We start from the raw sequence: 18,325 nt of genomic DNA on the forward strand, positions 1-18,325 counted from the left end.
TTGATTAATATGTGGTACGAATCATAGCATGGTAGCTTATAAGTTTTCAGTTTATTCACCATGTGGGCAAAAAATGATCATTTTTTGCTTCGTTTGGAGGGAGCTGTGCAGTCTATGATCTCCCATTTACCCCGCCCCATTTGCTAGTGGTGGGTGGGGGGAACCATGGCACTGTATGAAACCTGAGTCGTTCGAGGCCACAAAACTATAACTCAGCAGGGTCAAGATGGCATAGGTCTGTGTGACACCTGGCTTTTCATGTCACAGCTGTGCTTGAGAATGGGATCTTGTGTGACACAAAGGCAACGTGTGTTCCAACCACCGGATGCCCACCTACCTCTCACCAGGGTGCTACTAAATTTATAGGGTCTGTTAGAAGCTTCCAGTAGGCCTTGGGGACTTCCAGAACTCTTCTGGCCCACTTATGATTCAGAGTTTAATTTCATCTTTGATTGTGGATGCCAAGAAGGGGAATGACACCCACTGAGCTTTGGGTTCTGGGCTGGCCTCCAGTTATACTGAGACTATTGAGCCATCTGCAGAAAGCCCCCTTCAGGCATAGATTTGCCAGGTGAGTAGGGATTCTGTGAACATAGAAAGAGACATTTCTGCCTTTGTCTCAGGAAGGCTATGGAGACAAAAGCACCTGGTACAATCTGTTTTGCCATATGAAGAAAGTACTTGAGTCAATCACAACCACTGCCGAAAATACTAGGACTCTTGTCTCCGCTATAGTACAAGCTAAAGGCAATTATGAGATGTCAGGTTTTCTAATGATATTAAAAGAGGCAGTATTACTTTTCATTTGTTTGAAGAAATCAGATTGAGTATATAGCATCAATGGAATTTCATTTCATATATCTTCATTAATGGAATGCTGCTGTTTAAAGAGAAATGTTAACTGAAGGGTAACCAGAAACTATTTTTATTGCTCTGATGGAAATGAAGACCAGGGTAGATTGATTGTGAAGTAGCTTGTAATCAACATTGAAGAATAAAGATTCATGTTAAAAGACTTGCAATAGTAATCTAATTAGTTTTCTTACAGTTTGGTGAGATTAATTTAGAGCCAGGGAATATGTCAGTTCATGTCTTCAGTCAGGAAGAATATAAAGACTAAATCTCAATTTGATAATGCCAAGTATGACCCACATAAAGCACATGGCTTTGCCATCAACTGACTCATCAAGAAGAAGATAGGCCTGGCACGATCCCAGGTGGGGAAATGACACAATCCTGGCTTTCGTTCTCTACTTCTACTAATTAAACTTTTTGAGCCTCAGTTTGTGTTTTTTTTTTCTGTAAAAAATAGAGTCACACCTTTCAGAGCTGCTAACCTGGCCAGGTCTACAGAACTTGAACTGACATGCATGTTGTCAGATTTCAGGATATAGCAAGAAAGGCCTGCTTCTGTGTACAATCCTGGAGTATCTATAGGTTCCTAAAAGTAGACCTACTCTTTTGCCTACTCTATTTCCTATCTTTCCATCAGTCACTTGGACAACTATTTGGAAGATGAAAATGAAATATTCTGGGACGATTCTCCAATTTGTTACTGACAAATGGAGTTGGGCTGAACCTTCCTATCACGTGGGTACATGAACCTAAGAAACCTTAATTATTTTGAAGTTAATAAAGACTTGATTGGCTTCAAATAATTGGTGTTTGTTTGGCTATTGTGATTATAGCTATCACAGTCTCTCTGTACATAATGTAAGTTGGCAGAAGTTTTTACCTTTTACAAGTTTTAAATCCCAATAGAATTGACAGCAAAAGCCATAACCACAAATTGGTTTGCAATTTTCCTCTTTCTTCCCAGCAAGTCCTGTATGGTTATATTATGAACCTTGCTTCACACAAACTGCTTGTGACTTTTATGGCCCTTTTGTGTTCTAAATGGCTAACTCATAAGATATTCCACGGCAGCTTCTTTTTCAATTGCTTTTACTGTGAAATGCCCTAGTGGAGAGTTCTGAGGACCATTTCACACTCTTACAGTATTGATTTGCTAACGCTGATGATAGGTTTATATTTAAGATACAGTATTGTATATGAACAGAGTGAGAAGCTTAGGAAAAACAGAGCCAAAGCTTCTATTGCTCCATTAAAGAGAGGTTGGGTATCATTTATATGTTCAAAAATACCATAAGACTCTCCAACTTAAAAAACTTTAAAAAAAGAATCTCCAACTTTATATTCACTTCAGTCAGCACATTGAAATACCACTGAAATGGACAGTTTGTTCTACTTATTAATTCCTTCCCAAACTTTGCCTAATTTAAGTAGTATAATTCAACACTGAATATGTAAAAACAATATAATATCTTTTGTTAGTTTCTCCGGGGAGATTGGCAGTGCTTTTTGTTGTTCTTGTTGTTTTGTTGGTCTTAAGGCTTGAACTCTGGGCCTGAGCGCTGTCCCTCAGCTCTTCAGCTCAAGGCTAGCGCTCTACCACTTGAACCACAGCGCCACTTCCTTTTTTTTTGTTTACAAGCACATTTCACGACCTTTCATAAGGGAATTGAACATCTAGCTAGAATTTGAAATACCAGGTATTTCTTTGCTTGTGACTGCACTGATATTTGGTGTGCAAAATAAAAGCCATTGCAAGACAGAAGTTGGAAACTTCTTTCTCCTAATCCACTTCTCCATGCTTTCATTCTAGAGATTACAGTAAACTGAGGACTGGGTTGAATAAGAGCCTTTATGAGTACAGGATGAGAATGAAAGACAGAAAATAAAGGGAAAGGAAAGAAATGATGTAAACAGTAAAAAAAAGGGCAGAAGGTAGGCATATGCAGGACAGAAATAGAAGTAGGGATACAGATGGACTCATTGAAACAATGAGATATACAAGACGTTACATTGAAAAATGAACTTTACAACTTTCGGCCGGGGGATGGGAGGAAAAGGATTGTAAGGGGAAACAAAGGAGGAGGCAACAATGCTTGATAAGAAATGTACTCATTACCTTGCTCATGTAATTGTAACCCCTCTGTATGGTATTTTCACAATTTTTTAAAAAAAACCTTATAAATAAAAAAATTAAATAAAAAAATTAAAAAAGGTAGTAAAAATAAAGTTGAATGAGAAGAATAAAGACATGCTACAAAAGGGTTTTTTTCATATAAATAGGAGAATTATGAATCTTGTCATTCTGGCTATAGTAAAGGGTTTATTGTTTGTGTTTGTTTGTTTTTTGTTGGTTGTGGGGCTTGAACTCTGGGCCTGGGCACTGTCCCTGAGCACTTCACCTCAAGGTGAGCAATCTACCACTTGAGCCCCAGTGACACTTACGGTTTTCTGATGGCTTATTAGAGATGAGTCTCACAGACTTTCTTGCCCAGGCAGACTCTGAACCACAATCCTCGGATCTTAGCCTACTGAGTAGCTAGGATTACAGGCTTGAGCCACTGGTGCCTGGCTACAGTACGGTTTTTGGTAATGCCCATTGCCTGCTTTCGACTCTTCTTCGTCCATGATACTTCTCTCTATTCACTAACCATACCGTTGGTAGTAGCTAACAAATATCTATGTTCAAAGCCCCTATTTATCTTATTTATAGAATCTGTTATCTGGAAATATTGAGAAATATAAAGTCTCAAGCAGATGGTAAAAAATGATAGCACTATTCAAAGTGTCACTGATACAAATTCATCAAGAAACTGCTCCACCACTTGAGAAAGTGAACTATTAAATCTCAAAGAATTTCAAAATATCTGGGAAGAAACAGGGCTGTGAGAAGGATACCAGACAAATGCTTTGTGTGCTTTTCAATTAGAGCATTAGGGAAGAATTCATAAGCTGTGCTTTCCAGATGACATTGAGGCTTTTATTTAAAGAGGTCACCCAATTAGATCCATGAATAAGCTTCCATTTGAGTGACAAAAATCAATGGATATGGATTGGGGTGGTGGCAAGGTTCAATCGCCAGGAAAATGGAGACGAGGTCACTGCAATCTGGCAACACTATGATGTGGGAAGCAGGAGATTGTTGTGCATGCCAAGCAAGATGGACGTTGCTGTATCTTCTCTACAATTATGAACTATAAATTCCCCTGTGTTCTCCATATGCTACATCTTCATTTAGAATCCTTGGCATTCATGGCTACTTCCATTTCAGCCATGCAATGGAATTGATTTCCCATAGATCCTCAATAAGAGTGATGTCTTCCTTTTCTACTTTGCACAGGAAAAAGGGATATGATGGAGGCTGATAGGTCTATTGTCACCAATGGGGACCTCTTGCTATCAATGTGATGCAGAGGGCAGGGATTTCTACTCAGTCTTTTGATCTCAGAAAACATCCTACAACTGTCAGTATCTGAGGTGGTAAGGTTGTTTTGGGTAAAAAAACACTAATGGAGAGTTAATTTGTTTTAGGGCATAGTGAGCTTTGAACAAAAATGGAACTTCTAGTTCAGCACGGATGCTTCCCCATCTCTGGAATTCCTCTCTATATAATGCAGAGAACATGTAAAGTAGAACTACAAGACCAGACAAAGAAAGTACCAGGATATGCACACTCTATAGGATAGCTTCATTAAAATTTAGAAGAAAACAACAAGATATTCTCAGGTTTCTCCCCTGGCTTTTCACTGAGATGAATCATACTTCAATGGACATAGATTCACAGATTTTAGACAGTGTTAGAGCAATGAGGAACATTAGGACTCATTCAGTTCCTCTGTTCTTTTCATTTAGAAAGGAAAGAAGTAAATCTTCCTTTCTGATTGCCTGTCTGTCTCTCTTTCTTGTGCTAGCTTCAGGACTTGAACTCAGGGTCTTATACCCTCACTCAAATTTCTTGTTCACATCTGGGTTGCACTACTACTTGAACCATACATCCAATACAGTAATTTTTTCCATGGTTAGCTGGTACCTTTGCTGTGGACTTAGATGACACTGAAACATTATGGTGAAAGGGCATGGTAGAGGAAAGCTGCTCATGTTGTGGCAGCCATAAAGCTGACAAACAGAAAAGCCAGTGACAATATACCCTTCAAAGGCATGTCCCCACTTTCTAATTTTTTTTCTGCTCTTGGGGCTTGAACTCAGGGCCTAGGTGCCGCCCCTGAGCCTTGTTGTACCCAAAGCTAGAATTCTACCACTTGAGCCACAGCACTACTTCTGGCTTTTTCTAAGTAGTTTATAGGACATAAGAGTCTCATAGACTTTCCCACCTGGGCTGGCTTTGAACCATGATCCTCCTGAGTAGCTAGGATAACAGACATGAGCCACCAGTGTCATGCCTGGCTTACTTTCTAATTTTCAGCACCTCTAAACAATGCCATCCAAGTAGGAATCCATATGTGGATTGACCCATTGATTAGAGCAGAACTTTGATGGTCTAATCACTTATCAATGATTGGACCTCTCTGCTAGGGACCAAGCCGTCAGTCAACACCTGAGCCTTTTGAGGGGACATTTCATATCCCTGTCATTCCTCAAGTCATTATGTTTGTTGATAGAACTGAAGTTTTAAAATATATATTTAGGTCTTTTTTATCTGCTGGCAAATACTGAAGTTTAAGCTGTAGCGTCATCTTACACATTCTTCTTTTCCTGCAACATATAAATTATCCTAGAAATATCCCCAGAACTTCCCTTTTCTGTAACAAGAATAACCAGTTTTCTTCCTCGTAGGATGTTCCCCAGCTTCATGAAGCACATTCAATCAGATAAGCTTTTGATTGGATTTAGAAAGTGATTTGAGATTATGTAGGAGGGAATATTTGGTACACTGTGAATTTCCATGCAGAGAATAACACCCTCCCAATGCAAAGACCATATACATACTATATAGTAAGCAGCCATGTGTTTTCTTAGGAGTTAAAGTACTTTGTCAATTTTCTCTGCTAGATCTGTGGGACCTTGTTTAGCTATGCTCATATACGCTGTGATTTAAACCAACCATCTGTATTTGTAACATGCTTTATTTTTACTTACTAATGAGCTAGATATGACTTGGTATGTTTCTGATTTTTAATTTCTGCAAATAGCAGTCAAGTCTAATACTCATACACTTTGTCCTCACATCATATAGCTGACCTTATTGTCAATATGGTCAGATGACTTTATTAGAAAAATTATCTGTTATTGAGGTACAAATGTAAACTGTTTTATGTCCAAAAACTACAAATTTTGATTAAAACCATCTACTATTATATATATAATGCTGTATTATGATCCACCGAAGTATGTACATACCACATAGACTATAATGCTCTATTATTTATGTAATATAGATCATCAAAGTATAGGTTCTGTGTATGTTATATATGAATTTGAGGCAAAAGCTTCCCATAATTTCTGGCATGCAAATGATGTAATGTGTTTTATTATCTTAGAAATGTCTACATATATCATATGTGGTACCTGTATAACCATGAACACAACAGTGGTCAAAAGACATTTTAACATCTGAATAGTGGCACTGATTGCTTGCTCCAGCTTCAAAATCTGTCAGTGAAATCTGGCCGTCATGTGCCTTCCATAATAAACATGTTCCTCCTCCCTTGGCTGTTGAACTCCCCACAAGCCAGTGAGCTGCTCCAAGTTTGAAGTAAGAGAATATACCTTGGCAAAGAGGAAGCATTGGAATGAATAATGAATGCCATTTCCTCTTTGCTGGCAGGGAGGGGCTTTTCACAGGTGACTGATTGTGTCAGGCAGAAGTAGAATTAATTGCTCTTGTTTTCCTGAGACCACCCTAATAACTTGGAAGAGAGCAAGGATGTACAAGTATCTGTTACTAAACAGCACCATGGTAGCTAAAACTTCTTGGCAAAATCATTCTAATATCTTAAAAATAAATGATACCTAAAAGAAGATCCTTACATATTAACTGCTTTTCATATTAGAGAGCAAGATGAAGCAGGTTTGTTGAATTTCCAGAAGCCAAAACTATATTCCACAAGGGCCAAATGGTGTTGCATTTGAATTATTTTTTAGCCACAAATTAACACCTCTTAAGAGCTTCATGTTTTTGAGCCACCGATTTTTGCTAAATCCTGATTGGCAAATGTGAGAACAGATGTAGATGTGCCAGATGGTTTTTCCCAGACAGACTCGGGTCTAACTGCCAAACTTTGAGATGGCTAAAGCTGAGAAAATAAAGAAATAATTTATTCTTTTTCTCCTGACTCTTGGGAAGCTGCTCTCTGTGCCCACCAGTTCTACACTGTGTACAGGGACACTTATTTGAAGGAGAATCACTCATTTATTATCTAGACCGAAAGGAATATACCAAGGGAGGAAAAACAAGAAAATAGTTTCAAAAAATAAAAAAAAATGTTGGAAAACAGGCAAAACACCCATTATCAGTTGCCCAAGACTTTGTGAGGAAATGCTTGAATTCTTTGAGCCAACTGTGTTTACAGTTGCAGCAATGAAAATTCTAATTTTGTGCTCTAATGAACATAAAACAATCCATATCCATCCTTGGAAAAGCTTATAATGACTGTGTAATTTCATATGACTTTGCCATATTAAATGTTTTGTAGAACAACAGGAACCTGTTAAGATATACACATATGGATTGGTATGCCTGAAATAAGTGACTTCATAGCCACAAGACCCTCTAGTCTGCGAGTAGGGTGAGCAGTGAACAGAATTGAATTAATATAATTTATACTTAACACCTGCTCACTAAAAACCAATCAACAAGATGTTAGGTGCTTTTGAGAAGGACCCATACAAAATACAGTCATTTCATTTTCAGCATTGCAATGTATCAAGTTATGATCTATTTTTTCAATACTTCTTAATATCCTTAAAATGCTATCACATTCCTCTTGACTATGTAGTTGGAATGTAAGCAAGGGAAAGTTTTTTTAACCTGGTGAGATTTTCTAGTTAGAATCAGCCAGTAGTTCTTACTCATGCTAAAATATGACATGAGTGAAAGAAGCCAGCCAGACACAAAGGATCACCAAGATTCTAGTTTGTGAAGTATCCAGATGAAGCAAATCCCATTAGTAGGAATTGCTGGAGGGAGAAATGGGAAGTGACTGTTTAATGGGTAACTGGTTCCCTTTGGGGGTGATGTGTTTTAAAAATTAATTGTGGTGATAGTTGCAACAACCTGAATATACTGCAAGCCAATGGATTGTAAAGTTTAAAACAGTGAATTGTAGGGCAAGTGAGTTATACCTTAAGATGTTTAAAAATGTGTAGTCATTTCAAGAACCCCACTTTTTACATTGGAAGATCGGGATAAACATTAGGGACAGGAATGCTGAATATATAATGCAGATATGTATATTCACCTAATTCATTGAACCATAACTCTGATTTTCTAGTTCACACCTGCTTACAATGAGACTATGGTTTCATGACTCTCTGATTAAGATCACTTTTCAGTTTAATGGCTCCCTTGGTAGGGTGCTGAACTTTCTAGAGTCTAGCCTAGTGGCTCCAATACCACAGGCACAAGCTAAAGAAATGTTTGTTTTGAGCTCAGTGAAGTAGCCTCACATGATAATTACTTGACCTACCCTCCTGATGACTCAAAATAAGACAAAATTCAGTTCTATTTCTCCTCGAAGGTCTCAAAATACATTCTGATATCTCATAGACATAAAAATTTCTGTGCTCAAACATATGTGAAACACTAGAAATATACAATGTGCACACATATACATGCAAACACATTTGTTTGCTCTTCTCTACAGCACCATGCTTCTGGAAATACTATCTATAAATTTGGTTGAAAGAAGAGAGAGCAATGACTTTAAAGCTTCTACTGTCTGAGTACTTTACCTTGCATAACAAAATTCTAATCCTAATAAAATGATCATGGATGTGCAATGACAAATTCCTTCGGCTAGTGTTTCCTAATCTTTATACAGCTTGGGACAGATTGGGGAGGAGTGGAGGAAGAGTGTGCCAGGATAACCAAGCTGAGATACAGTCAAGAGGATTCAGATGTCCGAGGACTTGTCATCCAAAGAACTGCAAATGTCAGTAAACCAGCACTTCTGCAGTATGAGCCATAAAAAGCCTTGGGGAAGTTCTCTCAAGAGTCAATTTCAAAACCACACTGACTTAGCTATCTTCATGGGGAGTGATTTAACAGCAGACTAACAAATCATGAAAAGGAAGCAGACACTTTTGGGACTGAGATTGAATGTGATTTTATGTATTTAGAACGTTTGAGCCAAGATCAGTGCAAAAAAACCTAAATGACAACTATTCACCTTGATATTCATTTATAGTTTTCCTGATTATTAAAGAGGGGTTGGATTGTGTATCCCCATTGTTTATTCTTAAGGGTATTTGTTATCTTAGAACTCCTGGAAAAGCATTCTCTCCACATTTGGTCATTACAGTAATCAATGTATTTTGATTAACCAGAGCACTTCTTTCTTGACATTTCTGAAATCTCAAACACAGAAGCATATATATATATATATATATATATATATATATAGGTATATATATATATACACACACACACATATGTGTGTATACATATGTATGCATATATAATCACATGTATATGATTTCTCTAGTAGAAAAAGTATTTCAAGGATCAAATTTCAGGTTTTACATTATGCTTTCACTTGAAAGAAAAATCCAATTCAACACAGAGTTTCATTATGAAGAAACTGTTACATGCGGTGACACTGGTTATTGAAAATTGAAATGAAGTGAGAGGAAGCTAGCACCAATGTGTATAAGAGTCCTTTTTCTTTGAATGACAGAAAGAACTCAATCTATCTAATCATCTCTGTTATGCCCACTGGGAACTGAGCTACAGTTATATTCCACAAGGTTGCTTCTTGATTGTTAGAAACTCAAGTATTAAGACATATGTCACTTATATCAACAGTTAAAAAGCTTTGTGTGACTGCTGAATCCTGGGAATTGTTTTACTTTCCCTGTTGGCTAAAGTAAATAATAGTGATAGCTGGACACAATATTCAAAAGGAAGAATACCAGTTAGTTTTTGACTTTGATATTAATAAGTGAATTACTATAAACTTAGAATTAGACATTAGGTACATCACCTCTGAATATGTTTCTCTACCCCCGAACTCTCTCTCTGTTCTCACAAGTGGCCTAAGCAAAGAAACATATTTTTTCTTGCACTAGTCCTGGGCCTTGAACTTACGGCTTGGGGGCTGTCCCTGATATTCTTTTTTTTTTTTTTCAAGGCTAGTTACCACTTAAGCCACAGTGCCAATTTTGGCTTTTTTTGAGTAGTTTATTGGAGATAAGAGTCTCATAGACTTTCCTGCCAGGACTGGCTTTCAATGACAATCCTCAGATCTCAGTAGGCACCTGGTTCTAAAGAGACTTTTAAAAGGAACACAATATGGGCCTTTTCTGTCCTTATTGGAGCTTATCGAAGAAGTTTGGGTGCTAGATGCACTATGAGCTTTGTTGTGCTTTTCTTTTTGTAATCCTATCCTATCCATTCTCCCCAACATATAACTTGCACACCATTGTAAATAAAATTGGTTTTTACTAGCCTTCACCTGATAAAGTTACCATCACCCCTGTTACCAATGGTCCCAATGCATGATGTCTTTCCGTATTAGTGCATATTAACTGTATAAAGTGAGAGGCTTCACTGTTATAATTTTATATATACACAGATAGATAGATAGATAGATAACTATAGGTCATATGCATGTATTTTTTATCTTATTTGCCTCTTCTTCCTCTCTTAATTATCAGTTTCCTCCTCACTTCTCCTTCCTTTCTTCTAGGGTCTCAATGTGCTTCCTCTATTATAGTCTGTGTTTCCCCTCGGTGGTATTTAGGATCTGGGGTACATTTCTGAATTTGAGTGTCTTAGTTGATTATGCTGCACTATGATGTCATGATACCACTAGATTCCTTTTATCATTAAACAAATCGAATGAGAAGGATATAATTGATGGACTAGCCATGCCTACAAAGGTAGAATGAAACGTTTACTACTCAGCACAGCTATTCCCTCTACTCCCAGTCAGCCTTCCCTAATACTTCACTGTGTTCATTCATGGTTTTGAGACTACTAGATAATTACGCCAAGTAATTTTAAACATGTGGCACAAAAATTACAGGGAATCTTATCATGACTAGCCAATATTTTATGGGCATGAGTCACAGTTTCATTATTGACATGTTATGTAGTAAGTTCTCAAAATAATTCAGAGAAAGTTTCCCTCATATGTCTAGTTAGTCTACCCAATCTGAAGGGTTGCTAATATCTGAACTGTCTGAATGAACAAAAATTTTTGGGATTCAGAGTGTGTGTCTGTATAACACGCTGCTGGTACCAGAAATCACTTCGCCCTCATGCAGTTTCCTCTGGAATATGTTCGTTGTGCACAGGTGATTTTCCAGTAAAACCTTCTTTGGTTATTGAAAGCACAGAGGCAACCCTTGTGGGAGGTGATTGGGCAATTCAATTCCACAAAACGGTATATGAAGCAAAATTAACCTTGTAGCACCGTTATTTCCTAAAACATGGCATTGTTTTTAGTTTTGTTTGTATATATCAGTAGTGAGTGAAGGATATTTTTTTGGACCCCTTGAACTGAGGTGTGACTAAAGGTTAATTACTCTTACATATTCATGAAATAATGAAATTAAAGAAAGCTTATTTAGTTGTACGGTTGTGCAGTTATTGCCTGGAACACTGTAGCTAGTAAAAGTCTGTGTGAAGACTTAATAGAAGATCCCTGTGTACTGGCCAGTTGCAACCTTCAAAGTCCTATGACCTTCAGCCAATGACAATAGCTACCAAATGCTTCTTTACATTGTGATAGTAAACTAAGACAAGAAGGAGGTAGTGCAGATCAGAGACAGCGAAGATTCGCCACCTCCAGGGAAGAAGGCAAGTCCACATGTATTGGCCTTGGCCACTCCTATCTTGATTCTCTTCTGAGAATCAACATGGCCTGTCAGAAGTGGTTAATAGCACGTTTTCAGGTGAAACAGTAACCTTTATGTTTCTTTGTCTAATGTGGCAAAGGAGGCATGTGAGTCCCATGCGCCATTCTTGAAAATGCATGACATCAAACACAAGTGCCCATTAACAAGCCCCACCTACAGTGAGGCTGCCATCTTTGCCATTGTGTCTTGTCTTTCTAGTGAATAATGGCAATACATCCTGGGTAAAGCACAAGAGTCACCTACATGTGGGGTAATATTCTAGCTCTTGGAGAAAGTAAAACTAACTAAATAATGCCTGAGAGAAAAAAAGGATATGAAATAGAATCTATTTTGTTCTTTTCTATGAAAACTAGTAACTCACATGACAGCTGGTAGTTAATTCAACATTTGATTATTCCAATGGGGATACACAAGTCATATCTTGAGATGCCTATACCCATTCAGTCTGAGTCTCAAGCTAAGACTCTTATGTCTAATTAATCAGCAAAAAGTCATGATGGATGTGTGGCTCAACTAATATAGTGTTCATAGTGAGTAAGAAAACTTAATGAGAGAGCAAGACTAGTATCCACAGAAGCAAAAGATTATATACATAGGTACATTGATACATAGTCAGAAAGACACACAGACAGATAGATAGAAATAAACAGGTTGACGAGTGTGATAATCCAATGCTCTTGCTCTTGTTCAAGATTCTTATAAAATTTCTCTTCAGGGGATTCATTCTTGACAAGAGAAAAATCCTTGATATGTTAGGTCAATAACCATATTATTCACTTTCCCACATTTTTCAACAGTTATGCCCCTAAGTCACCATATTGGACTAGTTTTCAAAAGTTAAAACTACATTCTAAAACCTCTCATCTTCTATTAAGGACCAGTAAGATAGACTCAGACTATACTCTCCATGGTGCTCTCTCAGCAGACTCTGCAACATAACATAACAAGATTGTGGGAACAATACAGCTATACTCTATTGTTGCAGGTCAACCTTCATGTGGGTGTTAATTGAAAAAAACAGGGCATTTTCTGGTTCTATCACATTATATAACAGATGCTTCTGCAGTGTGTGGAAATAATAGATTGTTTAAACATTCTCCTCAATAATCTTTTTTAAAAAAATCATGTCATATCAATTTTTGAAGTAATAGAAATGATACACATATCCAGCTACTGGGAGAGAGAAGAAGGAAGTATCTTTTTACATTGAGATGCTATTATTAAAAGACTCCCAGCTAGGCACTGGTGACTTATGCCTGGTAATCCTAGCTACTCAAGAGGCTGAGATCTAAGGGTCATAGTTTGAAGCTACCATGGGCAAGAAAGTCCTTAAGACATTTATCTACAATTAAGTAACTCTCCCCAAAGAGACAGAAGTACAGTTGTGGCTCAAATGGTAGAGCACTAGCATTAAGCAAAAAAAGCTCAGGCATAGAGCCCAGATGTTGATTTCAAGCCCCGGGACTGTGTTAAAAAAAGAGAGAGAGTTCCAACAACCCATGCCCACTGTTTGAGTATGCAAAGGTGGATAATATAAATGAGATACGTGACTAGTCTTTCATGGAGGAACATGGAAGAACGTAACTCCATGAAGCTCAAAAATAAGCAACCAGTCACAACAATTTTCAGAGATACTCTGCCTCTATATATGGAAGTGAGTTCCTCAAAGAGGAGGAATGTAGTCAAAATATTGGTAGGATGTGAGTAGAAGGAAATTTGAGAACTTCTTTTAGTTATGACTGTTTCTGTGTGCCACATCACCAGCAATAACTCTGTCTTGGATGTTTTACCAGGGATTAGGAAAACATATCATTGTAGAGTATACAGACACATCTGCATATAAACACTGGATTGTAATGATATGTCATCTACCAGCATGTTGTAAATTCTACAAATAGAAACTTTCTCCTGTATAAGAATGGTTTATGTTTTTTTCAAATGTTGGTTTTCTAGATAACTGCTACTGGGTTAGACCAGAGCTTTAAACTATTTGTTTCCTATTTCAGTCTCTGGCCAAAATGAGTCATGTCTGTAGTTTCAAGTCCCCCAGAAAACACACTATGTGGTGGATGGAAGACTGATTTAGTGTTTAGAGCACTGCATATAGCTACCATGGGGGGCACATCATTTCCCTAGGAATAAAAATAGTCCTACTGTGCATGTGTTATTGGCTGATAAAAATGCATTTAGAAAAGCATATGCATCCATGTAATAAATTAAGAATGTGGAGCTAAAATAATAGTGTTATGTGTCATGCCTAAAATACTACATCTTAGCCTAGATGTTTGACTAACATGACAGGAACTCTGAAAAAAAACATATAATTTTTTTAAGAAAAAAAACAATAGTCCACAAAGCCACAAGGGAATATTTGGGTGCTTAGAAGCACTCTACATGAGCTGAGATTTACATTCAAGTCTACAGAGAAGGATTAGCCAAATATAATGAAAAAGGATTTGGTGTCTATTTCCTTGTAAGTAGGTTAAAAGGAGACCCATACAATGGTTGAATGGATCAAGAAAATGTTACACACACACACACACACACACACACACACACACACACACACACACACACATTCTACAACGGGATTTTGGTCATCTATCAGAAAGAATGTTATGTCTTTTACAGGGAATTGGATGGATCTAGAAAAAAATTATGTTATGTGAAGTAAGTTAGGGTCAGAGAGACCAATGGCACATATATTCTTTCATATATAGAAATTAGATATCAAATATAAGCATATATTTAAACATATACAGGATTATATGCATACATATGCAAACAAATTGACTAAAGGATGATATACTGGGGGGAGGATTCCAATTGTTTAATTCCTCTGTACAACTAATGAATAGTTTAACAAAATGAACACCAGGAAGCTGAAACATGAGCTGTTTGGGGGACAGACAAATGGAGAGAGGAAAGTTGTGTAATAGTGTTATTGTATTCAACGTACATATATGAAAATGGAGCCATGTAACTCCAGGGGTATGTATGGAATTGGAAAAGACAGGGGAGAACAGTAGGAAAAGTGACATTAATCATGATTCATTGTACTCATAAACTGATTTGTTGAATCAAAACCTCTTTGAATACATAAAATAAAATAAAAATGATATCTTATAATTCTTCCCTTGCTCTAACCTATAACCTCATAGAATAAAAGACTCTTTTCCAATATTTTGTTAGTTGCATCCCCTTAGAGAATACTTAGCGTCTCTCCTCTTAACTGCCCAAAGGAGGCTCCAAGTCCTTGGCAGTATGAAGCCTTAGGTATACTGGTCCATGTAACTACCTTTCCCTTTTTTTTTCCTTTTCTTTCTTCCAACACCCAAGCAGTATTTTCTGCCACTGTGAAAAGTAGCCATCTTCTATGCTGCCTGTAAGTGCCAGACATTGCTCATAACACAGCATCTGCTTTCTTCTCTTAGTGCCTTTTGAAAGTATTGTTCTGCTCTCTTGAATGGCCTGCCTCCCACTGTTTACTGTGTCTCCTGCTGAGACAGGGAGAGCCAGCTCGAAGCACTGGCTCAGTCCTTCATCTGCACCCCACAGGACACTCCATGAACTTCAATCACAAAACCAACCTGTCTAAATAGTAGAATAGTAGTAGAATGACTTGTCAATTTCCCTATCAGAGTGAGAAAGTTTTCTGGGAATTCATCTTCATCTTATTCATCCTCCTAACAACTGAGTCTGGCACATAATAGGTACATAATTAATGTTTGTTAAAAGAGGAAATGTATGTGGCTTGATTGAATTTCTTGCAAATCAGCTATGTCGTTCTAAGGATTGTTGTTTGTTTTTTTAACAGCTTTCTGGAAGATCATGAAAAGCAATATTAAAATGAATTCCGGATTTAACTCATAGACATTAAAACGTGAGCTGATTTGTGTACATACATTAAACAGTGTTGTCCATTCTTGTCTGAGCAGAGACAACTATGAATCATAGAGTTAGAAACCATTATGTGGATTAGAAGCTATTATAATAGAGGAGAAACCTAAATAATCCTCTAACTTCACTTACTTTTAGTTGACTTTAGAAATATTACCAATTCTGAAGGTCCTAAAGCTGAACAATGCATTAGTAGTCCCCTACTAGCTTGGCTGTAGAAAGCGACTCTGACATGTGGCTCATAATGGTAATGGTTGCCTGTATCCTTTACAGGGACTTAAAAGCCACTCCTGCTGAAAGCAGAAACTCTTTACTTTGGCTGGTGGAAATGTTCAATTGATAATTAAAGCAGGGTAGAAAAGCTTGCCATGCATGTCTGCTTTCACATCACATCTACAGCCTTTGCTACCTAAACTTTTAGGTCAGAGTGTTTCCACTCAGCCTCACATATAGATGTATTAGTCATTTAGGGGATGTTTACCTGGAACTAGTACTACTAGCTTGATATGTCCAAATTTTCCCTAATATTCTCTTCCTCCTTTGTGGCTGAAACTGGAAAGATAAAAGTAAGAGATTTTTCAAGATTTACAGGGGCATCATGATGAAAATATTACCAACCACCAGGTTCTACAGCATCCCATTCCAAACCACTGAAGAGTTGCCTAGAAGGGTTGTCCTCAATCCTAATCTAAGCTCTTCATTCTTTCCACCTTGCCTAAGGATGAAATGAACTTGAAACTTGTGCTGAGGTAAAATGGGCTCCTGAGTAACTGCAGCTGTATTTCTTCTTCATACTGTTGTCTTCCTAATTTTGTTTTTTTGTGTGTGTGAAAAGAAAATAAACGTTGCTGTTTAACAAAAAATGATGGTGATTTTGGCTACTAGTTTACCATTTTCTAGTATCTAAATAATCCTTTTATTTGCCCTAATAACTGAATGTAGATTCATTGGTCCTTTATCAAATGGCTATAATAAATGGACTTTGGAAAGATGGAGAATACTAAAAGGAGTGACACTGATCCAGATGCATTGTATTTACAAGCTGACATGCTGAATTGAAATCCCTTTCTACAACTACTTCAAGATAATCAAAATAAAAATTATAGAACATTTAAAATAGTCTTTTGTTTCATAATACCATCTTATAATTGTTGGTGTTTCTTTCAAATGTTTTGATTTTCCTTTTGTTGATTTACTTTCTATCTCTCTGATTCAGCAATAAATGGATGCTTTCTTTTCCCCTTTCATCTCAAGGTTACCAAGATATTAATTTGTGACCTAACAGGAAATGTTTCCATAAAGTTTGTGAAATGGTGAGCAGTAATATGGCATGGTAACAGCTTTAAAACAACTTTTTTTTAGAAGAGAGAAACCTAATATAATTGAAGGTGATAGAATTGATAAAGTGCCTTTAAATTTGATCATTCATTACTATTTGATGAATTTGACACTAGGCTCTAAGAAAATGAGCAATTACAGAAAGTTAGATATTGTGACTAAAACTAAGATCCCAATTTACTTAATGCAGTTGTTTAGAAAGAGGCTTTCTTGCTATCTATCCAACAATTGATCTTAAGCTGGCCAGAGCTTATTACACTGAATAGAGATTAAGGAAGCACGTTGGTGTCATGACATGAACTTGCCTGTTTGTTGAGGTGTACTAGGGACCATGAGGCTTCACCTATCAAATTCAGAGGTACACACTCTTAAATTCTCCTTATCCTCATTAGAGATTCCATCTGAGGATGTTTACAATTTATAAAAGTAATTTAGAATTGAGACACTAGAAAAAACACAGGAGATATTTTTGTGATATCACATTTGGGGGATTTTTTTTGATGAGGACTACTTAAATAAGGTATGTACTTCAAATATTTTCACTAGTGACTGTATGATTTAGTATGACACTGATTTTGGAAATCACTTATGGAGGGAGTACCTATGTGTGTTCATTTTATATCTTGACCATTCATTTCTGTTTTCCATGAAGTTTTTGTCCACTGGATAAAGGTGTCCTCTGACCAAACACATTTGGGTAACCTTACGTAAGATAGAATATAACTGAATCTCATTCTACATGACTTCTCTGAGCTCATGTTACATGAATGTTCACATTGATTCTTCATGACAAAAATGTGGTGGTATAGGTTGAACATCTATGATGGTAGAACCTTTTCTGTATGAAAGGAGACAACCCCATAAGACTAATGTTTAGCAGAACACAGTCCAGAATTCAGTACCTTCTAATTCCGCTGTGATTCTGCATGTGTATGATGTACTTATGTCCAAGAGTACTGGATAAGACATGGTTTCTGGCTGCAAAATGACATAATGGGTTATTTCAAAAGGCTCTAAAATACTTGAAGCTACAGTTATCTTCTACCTCACGTCTTTTAAAAACTCTAATAGGGTGTCTTTCTCTTCTCCATTGCACCAATACAGAAGGCAGAAATGATGAGGAAAGTCATTATGTGTATCCATGTGTGCATGAATGTGTGTAGAAAAATCACAAATTATGTTTGTAACGTTTATA

General features: G+C 37.1%; 1 protein-coding gene across 3 annotated transcripts in view; it reads right to left on the minus strand.

Moving 5' to 3' along the window:
- Positions 1–18,325, minus strand: part of Aff2 (AF4/FMR2 family, member 2) — a 474,899-nt gene that overhangs the window by 65,846 nt on the left and 390,728 nt on the right. The window lies entirely within an intron of this gene.

Source organism: Dipodomys ordii, unplaced genomic scaffold (assembly GCF_000151885.1).
Source record: "Dipodomys ordii isolate 6190 unplaced genomic scaffold, Dord_2.0 Scaffold89, whole genome shotgun sequence".
In the NCBI taxonomy this organism is placed as follows: Eukaryota; Metazoa; Chordata; class Mammalia; order Rodentia; family Heteromyidae; genus Dipodomys; species Dipodomys ordii.